Source organism: Quercus robur, chromosome 9 (genome assembly GCF_932294415.1).
Source record: "Quercus robur chromosome 9, dhQueRobu3.1, whole genome shotgun sequence".
NCBI classification, from domain to species: Eukaryota; Viridiplantae; Streptophyta; class Magnoliopsida; order Fagales; family Fagaceae; genus Quercus; species Quercus robur.
In genome coordinates, this window is record NC_065542.1 from 36375885 (window position 1) to 36384089 (window position 8205).

Sequence of the window (8205 nt, forward strand, 5' to 3'; positions counted from 1 at the left end):
GACATAGAGATAAAGTAGTAATGTTCCTAGTGCTTTATGTTGATGACATTCTACTCATTGGAAATGATGTAGGGGTAATGTCATTAGTAAAAGTTTGGTTGTCAAGCCAATTTTATATGAAGGACTTAGGTGAAGCTAACTTTGTTCTAGGGATGAAGCTTTGGCGAGATCGCAAGAACAAGGTGTTAGGTTTATCACAAACTGGGTATATAGATAAGATTCTAGAACAGTTTAGTATGCAAAGCTCCAAGAAAGGATTACTTCCTTTTAGACATGGAGTTCCTCTATCTAATGACCAAAGGCCTAATACTCTTGAGGAAAAAAAATATAATGAGACAAGTTCCTTATGCTTTTGCAATAGGAAGTCTCATGTATGCCATGCTATGTACTAGACCAAATATCTGTTATTTAGTTGGCATGGTCAGCCGATATCAATCAAATCCAGGACTTAAGCATTGGCAAGTTGTAAAGCATATTCTCAAGTATCTACGAAAAACAAGAGATTATATGCTTGTTTACCATAGTGAGGATTTAATTCTCATTGGTTATATAGATTCAGATTTTCAATCAAATCTTGATTTCAAAAAGTCCACTTCAGGTTGTGTGCTCACCTTGGGAGGTGGAGCCATAAGTTGGAGGAGTGTTAAGCAATCTTGTATTGTAGACTCCATGAAGTTGAATATGTTGCTACTTGTGAGGCGGCAAAGGAAGCTGTTTGGCTCAAGAAATTCCTTTCTGATCTTGGTGTTGTGAGAATGGAGCAAGTTCCCATCACATTGTTATGCGACAATAGTGGAACGGTTGCACAATCCAAAGATCCAAGGAATCATAAGAAAGGAAAGTACATTGAGAGAAAATACCACATTATTCGAGATATTGTTGCTTGAGAAGATGTAGTAGTAGCAAAGATTGATAGTGCAAGTAATCTAGCAAATCCTTTTACCAAAACCTTACCCCAAAGGACTTTTGAGTTACATTTGGAGGGAATGGGAGTTAGATTAGTGCATAATAGTCTTTAGGGCAAGTGGGAGATTGTTAGGATTAGTGCCCTTAAATCCTATTGTATGATGCTATGTATGACACTATGTATGACTTAATGTTGTAATTAATAAAGTTGTTTTATTATTATCTAAAATAATGATAACATGAATATTTGGACATTATCATATAGTCCATGAGATACATAGTATGTGATTTATGTGAAAAGTCATAGAAGATATAAATCACAAGTTCTTTGTAAACTCAAAATTCTAGTTCGTAGACGGTGATGAAATTGGGCATTCCATCTGCGAAGATTATAACATATCAACTAAGATGATTTGTCTTGATCATGGAAGTGGAGACTTCTAATTGGTATGTTGATATGTTTTAAGAGTTAAGACATATTGAGTTGGACCGCTGTGAGATTTATTATTCTCCTAACGACTGTCAAATGAATAATAAATCTCACGACTTTTATTTGCATGAACTCTTAATCCTGAGAGAATAATGGACTTGATCATGAGGTGTAGGTTGTTTTGATATATCAAGAGTGAGATCTAAAGTCACAATCAAAACCTCAATATGTTGGGCAGCCACATTTAGTGTTGATGGAACACATATTCTCAAGATGGAATTCCTAATCTCTTAACGGAGATATAAAATATTACCTTGAGATAAGTTTAATAGGTTTGGTTATTCAATATGTTAGGCCTAACCACTTTAATAAGGAGTTACTAAAGTATATATTTATGAAATTAGATTTCATAAATATATGATGAATAACTTAAAGGATTAAATCGAGTACTCAAGGATTAAGATGTAGTAATCTTCAAAGTGGCAATCTACATTCATGACTTCGTATTACTACGAATATTTAATGAAGGGGTTGCATGTATAATAAAGTCTTGGGATATAATTTATTAATAAGGCCTAGAGTGAAATTATATTTATATAGTAGTATTAAATATAATTAATGGTAACTTTGGACTTGTCAAGAGTTAACAGAAAAGCCCAAGACCCATTGGAGCTAGTGTCTTATTGGTCCTTTTTGGTCCCATTCCAAGCCACACACTAAAGCCCAATTGGAAAAGCCCAATAGGCCAACCCAATTAGATAATCAGTTAGTTATAAAGGGAGAAACATACATAATTTTATTTTAAGAGATACATCATTGTGAAATGGTGTGTATGAGTGAGTGAAGCCACTTAAGTATTCTCCCTTGGAAACTGATTGAGATACCACACTTCTTAGGCATAAAGTGGAATTGGAGTGAAAATTAAAAGTGTTCCCAAGTATTTCTAATCTTTTTTTTTTTTTGAATTTCACCGCACCAAGGTACGCTATCTTGTTCTTAAATTCTGAAATTTACATAGTACATGTTATCAATCATGAATGAAATAGATCCATGTTTGTTGCTTCCGCTATGTGTGTTTTGTATGAGATACAAAACCAGATTTTCCAACAATTCTAAACTGTTTTCTTTGATTTTGATCCTTAGATTATGCTTTGGAGAGTTTATGTGCTCTTGGCTGGGATTTTTATCATAGGGGTTAGGAAAACTTTTTTTTTTTTTTTTTTTTGTCAAATTTTTGTATGGGATTGGTTTCTTTTGATGATTTGCTTTGGATGTTGGCCCCTTGTGGCAAGAAGAACATGTATTAAGAGTGGATTTCATGATGTTTATGCACTGTTTCACATTGTTGTTCATAGTGTGTACGCTAGGTGTTTGATAAAATGTCTCTTAAGCATTTTCTCACTTGTTTGGGCTCCGATGAGTACCAAACTTTGGGGTTCCTCATGTTTCCTCATTTGGAACATGTTTGGATCATTGGTTGTATATTTAACACACCTTGCCCCACATGTGCATTTTCCATGCTTTGGTCATGCATTGCATATAGCCACCTCTTGCACACACCTTTGCTACCCTTGTCATACATTGGTCTATACCTTATTTCTTCATCCTAGCATGTCATATTTACCTTAAACTTTGTAACATTTTATTTTGTCTTTAGTTTGAGTTTCATTTCTCATTCATCTTACACCCCTCATGCATCATTCTCCTTATTCATACCTTCATCTCTTGTCCTCTTTTCTCCTTGATCCCTTTGTCTATTTGTGTCAAAAAGGGGGAGAATACACTCTAGAGTAGTATACCAGAGATTTTTTTCATTTCTATATGACTCTTGTGTACGTTCTTGGGGGGGAGGGGGGGAGGAATTCTATTTCTTGTGCACATTTGTAGGGGAAGAGATATTCCATAGGGAAGATGCATATACTAAGGGGGAGAAGACATTGTGTTAATAAGAAAACTTTGTTTTGGTTGTGTTTCTTTATGTTTGTTTTCTTGTTTGCTTTATGGTGCTTTGAGTTATGTTTAGTATCTATGCTTTGTTGTTCTTATTGCATCATGTTTGTGTGCTGGATATGCATACAACCTTATGCTATTGTGCTTCATTGAATGCATGTTCGGATGATCATTTGCTTTGCTATGTGATCATTGTAGTCACTTTTTTATGACTGTTTTGATGTATGATCAAGTTACTCACATGTTTCACATCATGTTTACTTGATCGCAATTTACTTGTTACATTATACTTGTCCTTTTATTACTTACTTTACCATGAGGGTCTAATGTGTTTTGTGCAAGTGTTTTAGGTTACAGGTATATATGTGTTCCAAGTTCACCACAGCTCCTATGATTCATGATAGGGGGAGTGATATGATAGGGGGAGAAAGAGAGAAAAAGCTTTGTGTTATATTAACTATGTTTTTGCTTTGCTCTTAGTTCATGATTATGTTTAGCTGTTTAAACTTTTTTTTTTTTTGTACCTTTGCTTTGTAGCTCAGTACTTTTAGTTAATGTTATGCATTTTCTTTAGTACTTCACTCTTGTGTCCTTGTTGGATTTTATATTCTTGATGCAATTACCTTGAGTTTTTGTATCGGTTGAGTGTTGGACATGCAAATGATATTTTGCATTGAGCTTATTAGCTTGCATGTCCGGATGTTCATTCCTTGTGTGAATGTTCATTGTGATTACTATTTATAGTGAATGTTCCTATTTGGTCAAGTCATGCTTTATTGCTTTAATCTTTACTACTTAATCGCATTGTGCTTGCTCCATATGCATTTCAAGATTTCTGCTTACAATGATCATCTTGTGTTGTTGTTTTCAGGAAATACTTGTTTGTATGATTCAAGAGCTTCACAGTTTCTAGAATTAGGATGTGAGTGAGTTTTTGGAAACTATTCCTAATTCACATGTTAAATCTAGAGTCTGTTTTAGGAGTTTTGTCACGAAATAGCCAAAGGGGGATATTGTTGAATTTATTCAATCATGTGTTGGCTTTATTCTGTGCCAAATTTGATTGTAATTTAGCAATTAGATACCCTGTATTTAGGTGGGAATTATGTAAGGGTAGTGTGCAAAAGAGTGTGAAGAAATATCAAAAGTGTGCAATTTTAGGGAGTCTCGCGACTGGATCTCGTAACTGGCAAGTTGCTAGAATGACATACGTGTGAAGCATGCAGAGGGAGCTGAAAGGCCACGCCAACTGTAGCACTACAGGACAAAACTTCTAGTCTGACTGGCAGTTAGCTCACGACTCAAACTCGCGACTTGTTCTAGTCGTGAGACCGAGTCGCCAGAATGCCCTGTTTGTTAGAAACCTTAACCTTTATACACCCTACTATAAATACCCTTATACCCACAAAATGTTAAGAGTTTCTAGAGAGAATTTTGAGAAAGAAACCCTAGAAAAAAACAAGATTGACTTATCCACAATCTTCATCCTTTGATTCTTCAAATTCCTCTACTCTCATCCTCTCCATTGACATATCCTTGAGAGATACATTTAGCCAAATCCTTATCTCACCATACCCATATCTGTGAGGAGGTATTTTGGTTCTTAGGAAGCAGTTCAGAAGGGACCAATTCATTTTGGTTGATACAATGGGCTATTGAGGGATCCAGTAAACTAGAGAAGACAATGTTTGATGTAACCCTGTTGGAGCAAGAAGCTTAGAGGGTTTAGGTGCACTAGGTAGATTAGGCTTGGAGGATCTTTTGCTATTCATATATCCCAACTTTATTCTCTAGTGGATTATTGACCGCTTGGAGGGCGGTAGAAAGGTTTTTCCTCGAGTACTTCGGTTTACTCTTCGATAACACATCGCTATGTTATCTTTGTGTTTGCATCTCTCTTACCTTTCTCTTTACCTTTTAATTACTGCTGTGTTGGTTATTAATTATGGTTTAGAGTGTGTTACCAATTTGTTTATAGCTTATATTTCATTTTCCGCACATATATTGTTTGATTATAAGCTTGTGTTGGTATTTTTATTTTGGGGGTCTAAACATTCATAGGTGTTTTACACACTAATTGAACTTTCAGCTATCACATGCTAGATTAGGATTTTCTTCTTATACTATGCCATTCATTCACATGCCCATTCATCAATGCCATAGGTGCTATGTTGTTGAGAGGTAAGTAAATGGTAAGTTATGCATTAGAAATGTCCATGCATTTGTGTTTTGATTTTATTTTGATGATATGATGAAACATGCTTAGATATATAATTAGGGTTTCTAATGTGTTGATACTTTGTTTTTGATATGTGTTATTGGATGATATGCTTGTTACCTTGTTTAGATGTATGATAGGGTTTTCACATGTTAGATGAAAGTTAGGGTTTCTTTTGCATGTTTGGCTTTCTTTGCTTTATGGATAGATAAGTATATTTGTTTAGGGATAAAGATGCCACAATTGTATGTTAGATGCATGCTAGTGTGTGTGTGAGTTTAGGATACAAGTGTTGAGATTGTTTTTAATAAGGTTAAGACACATGACACAATGATGGGAGGCCAACCTTGAGTTTAGGATACAAATGTTGAGATTGTTTTTAATAAGGTTAAGACACATGACACAATGATGGGAGGCCAACCTTAGGTTGGGCGATCTTGGCTGTCTAACACCTTCCCAAGAGTGTACATATTCTTCGAATCCATACTCTGGTAGTAAGATTAAAGGTCCTTCCTCGAAGGAACACTATATATATAGTTCCTAAACCCTTGCAAAAATTAGGTGGCGACTCCAAAAATGACCCCTTGTGTCCACAGGTTGGCAATGCTATTGTGAATTACCTCATCATCTTTGGTGGACCCCATGTCAGAAGGAGCAGTTGAAGCCAAGTGGGACTGTGGAGTCTCGGCCACATTCTTTACCACCATAGAGTTGTTTGTATCTGGCATTGTGGAGTGGCCATCTTGGGACTGAATTGGATCAAGGCTTTTGTTGTATTTCATGGATGGACAGTGGCTTGAATGGTGTGAGGTCAGACATTGGCATGGGGGTTTGTTCTGAATCGGTGGCGAGCATTGGAGTTGCATCCATGCTTGCCTCAATCATTAGCTGAGCGAGGTTGAGCATGTCAAACAAACCATCTCGAAGGTTGTGGAAGTCAGTTCTAAGCCATGGTCTAGCTGCCTTAAATGGTGCTTGGACGGAGTTTTGGAGGCAAAAAATTTCCTTGACACATTTTTTTCCTCGTGGCCTATAATGCCACAGTTGTAGCAGATATTCACCAACATTTTGTATTTCAGACTAATCCAAAGGTCCTTAAGATTGTGACGAGGGAGGAAGAAGCCTAGGATCAAAGGTTTGGATATCCAAACCTACTCAGACTCTAGTGAATTTTCTCCATTCACCACCTCCTTTGCCATTGAAGTCGACCTCTAAGACCGCTCCTAACTTACGACCTATGGCTTTTAGGTTGTCTTCAAATTGCCATAGTCTTGGGAGGCTGTGAACTTGAACCCAAAAGGATGAGAGGGAGAAATCAATCTCTTGCCAGGTAAGTTCTAGGCTCCATTTCTTTAGGATCAGATGGCTGCCTCTAATTGACCATAGCCTTCTGAGGAAAGCTTTATGAAGGTCAGCTTTGTGCTGGAAATTGATCAGGTAAACGTTTCCTCCTAGTCGTTTCACCTCTAATGCATAAGTGGGCCTCCATGCTTTTAGGACCACATCTTTAATGGAGTTGAAGCCTATTACTTTAGAGGAAATGAGTTCACCCAGAAGATTGTGTTGGGAAAGATTGGTATTGACTTTGTTTGGGGGGAGTTCTAGGTGTATATCATGAGACTTTAGTGGTTCGATTAACTATATTGGACACCTCCATGAGGAGATTAGGGAAATCTGCTAGGGGATGAGAATGGTTGGATGCGGTTTGAAGAGATGGCTATGGGTAGTGGATATGGAGTGTGATTAAGGCTAGTAATGAGAGAGGGGGGGGGGGGGGGGTGGGGGGTGTTAGGGAGACTAACTCTGGTGAAGGGAATAGGCATATGGTGCTACAGGAGCATGGGGAAAGAATAGCACTTCCATGTACCACATACATACTATATATAGTTGTATTGTATACTGAATTGTATTTAGAATACTATTTTAGATTATTATATATAATATGGAAGTTGTGCAAAAAATAAATATATCATTTTAATTTTTACTTATCTCCAATGACAAATTTTTAGCTCTGTCATTGCTGACTTTCCTAGAAAAAAATCTTGAAGCATATATCTTTTTCTTCTTTTTCTTTTCTCTTTTTTATTTTATTTTATTTTTTAATTTAAATTTCCAAATCCTAGTTGTAAAACGTCCAATTTGCACCCTCAATTCTCTTCCAACATTTTAATTATACTAACATCTAATATTATTCTTAAGTTGTTCTCTAATACGTTTTCATTTTTAACCATAATTCGCTTAAACTCACCATTCTTCAATCAAAGTTGTAGTGACACGAAAATTTTCACAATATCTCATTAACAAGTTAAAAAATAAAATTTTAAAAAAAAAATTGTCCATAACCTTATTGCTCTTCCATTGGCAATCAAAAGTGGGATAAATCTATATGGCTTCAAATTCTGAAAATAACATTGGAAAATTGAAAAAAAATCGTCTTTAAATTAATATCTGACTGCTCCTTGTAGGTGAAAACTTCACTTCGGAGGGAAAAAAAACCTCTTGACCAAGGAATTGCAAACTTGTGTGTGTGTGTGTGAGAGAGAGAGAGAGAGGTAAGAAATAAGTTTGAAATCAAATAGTGTTGATATTAAAGTTTAGGAAAATTATTACATTCATATATACTCCGTACATACCATGTGTAAAATATAGGCACCAAATGTTTAAATTTTTCAAGAATCTCCAAATTTTAAACATGACGTGT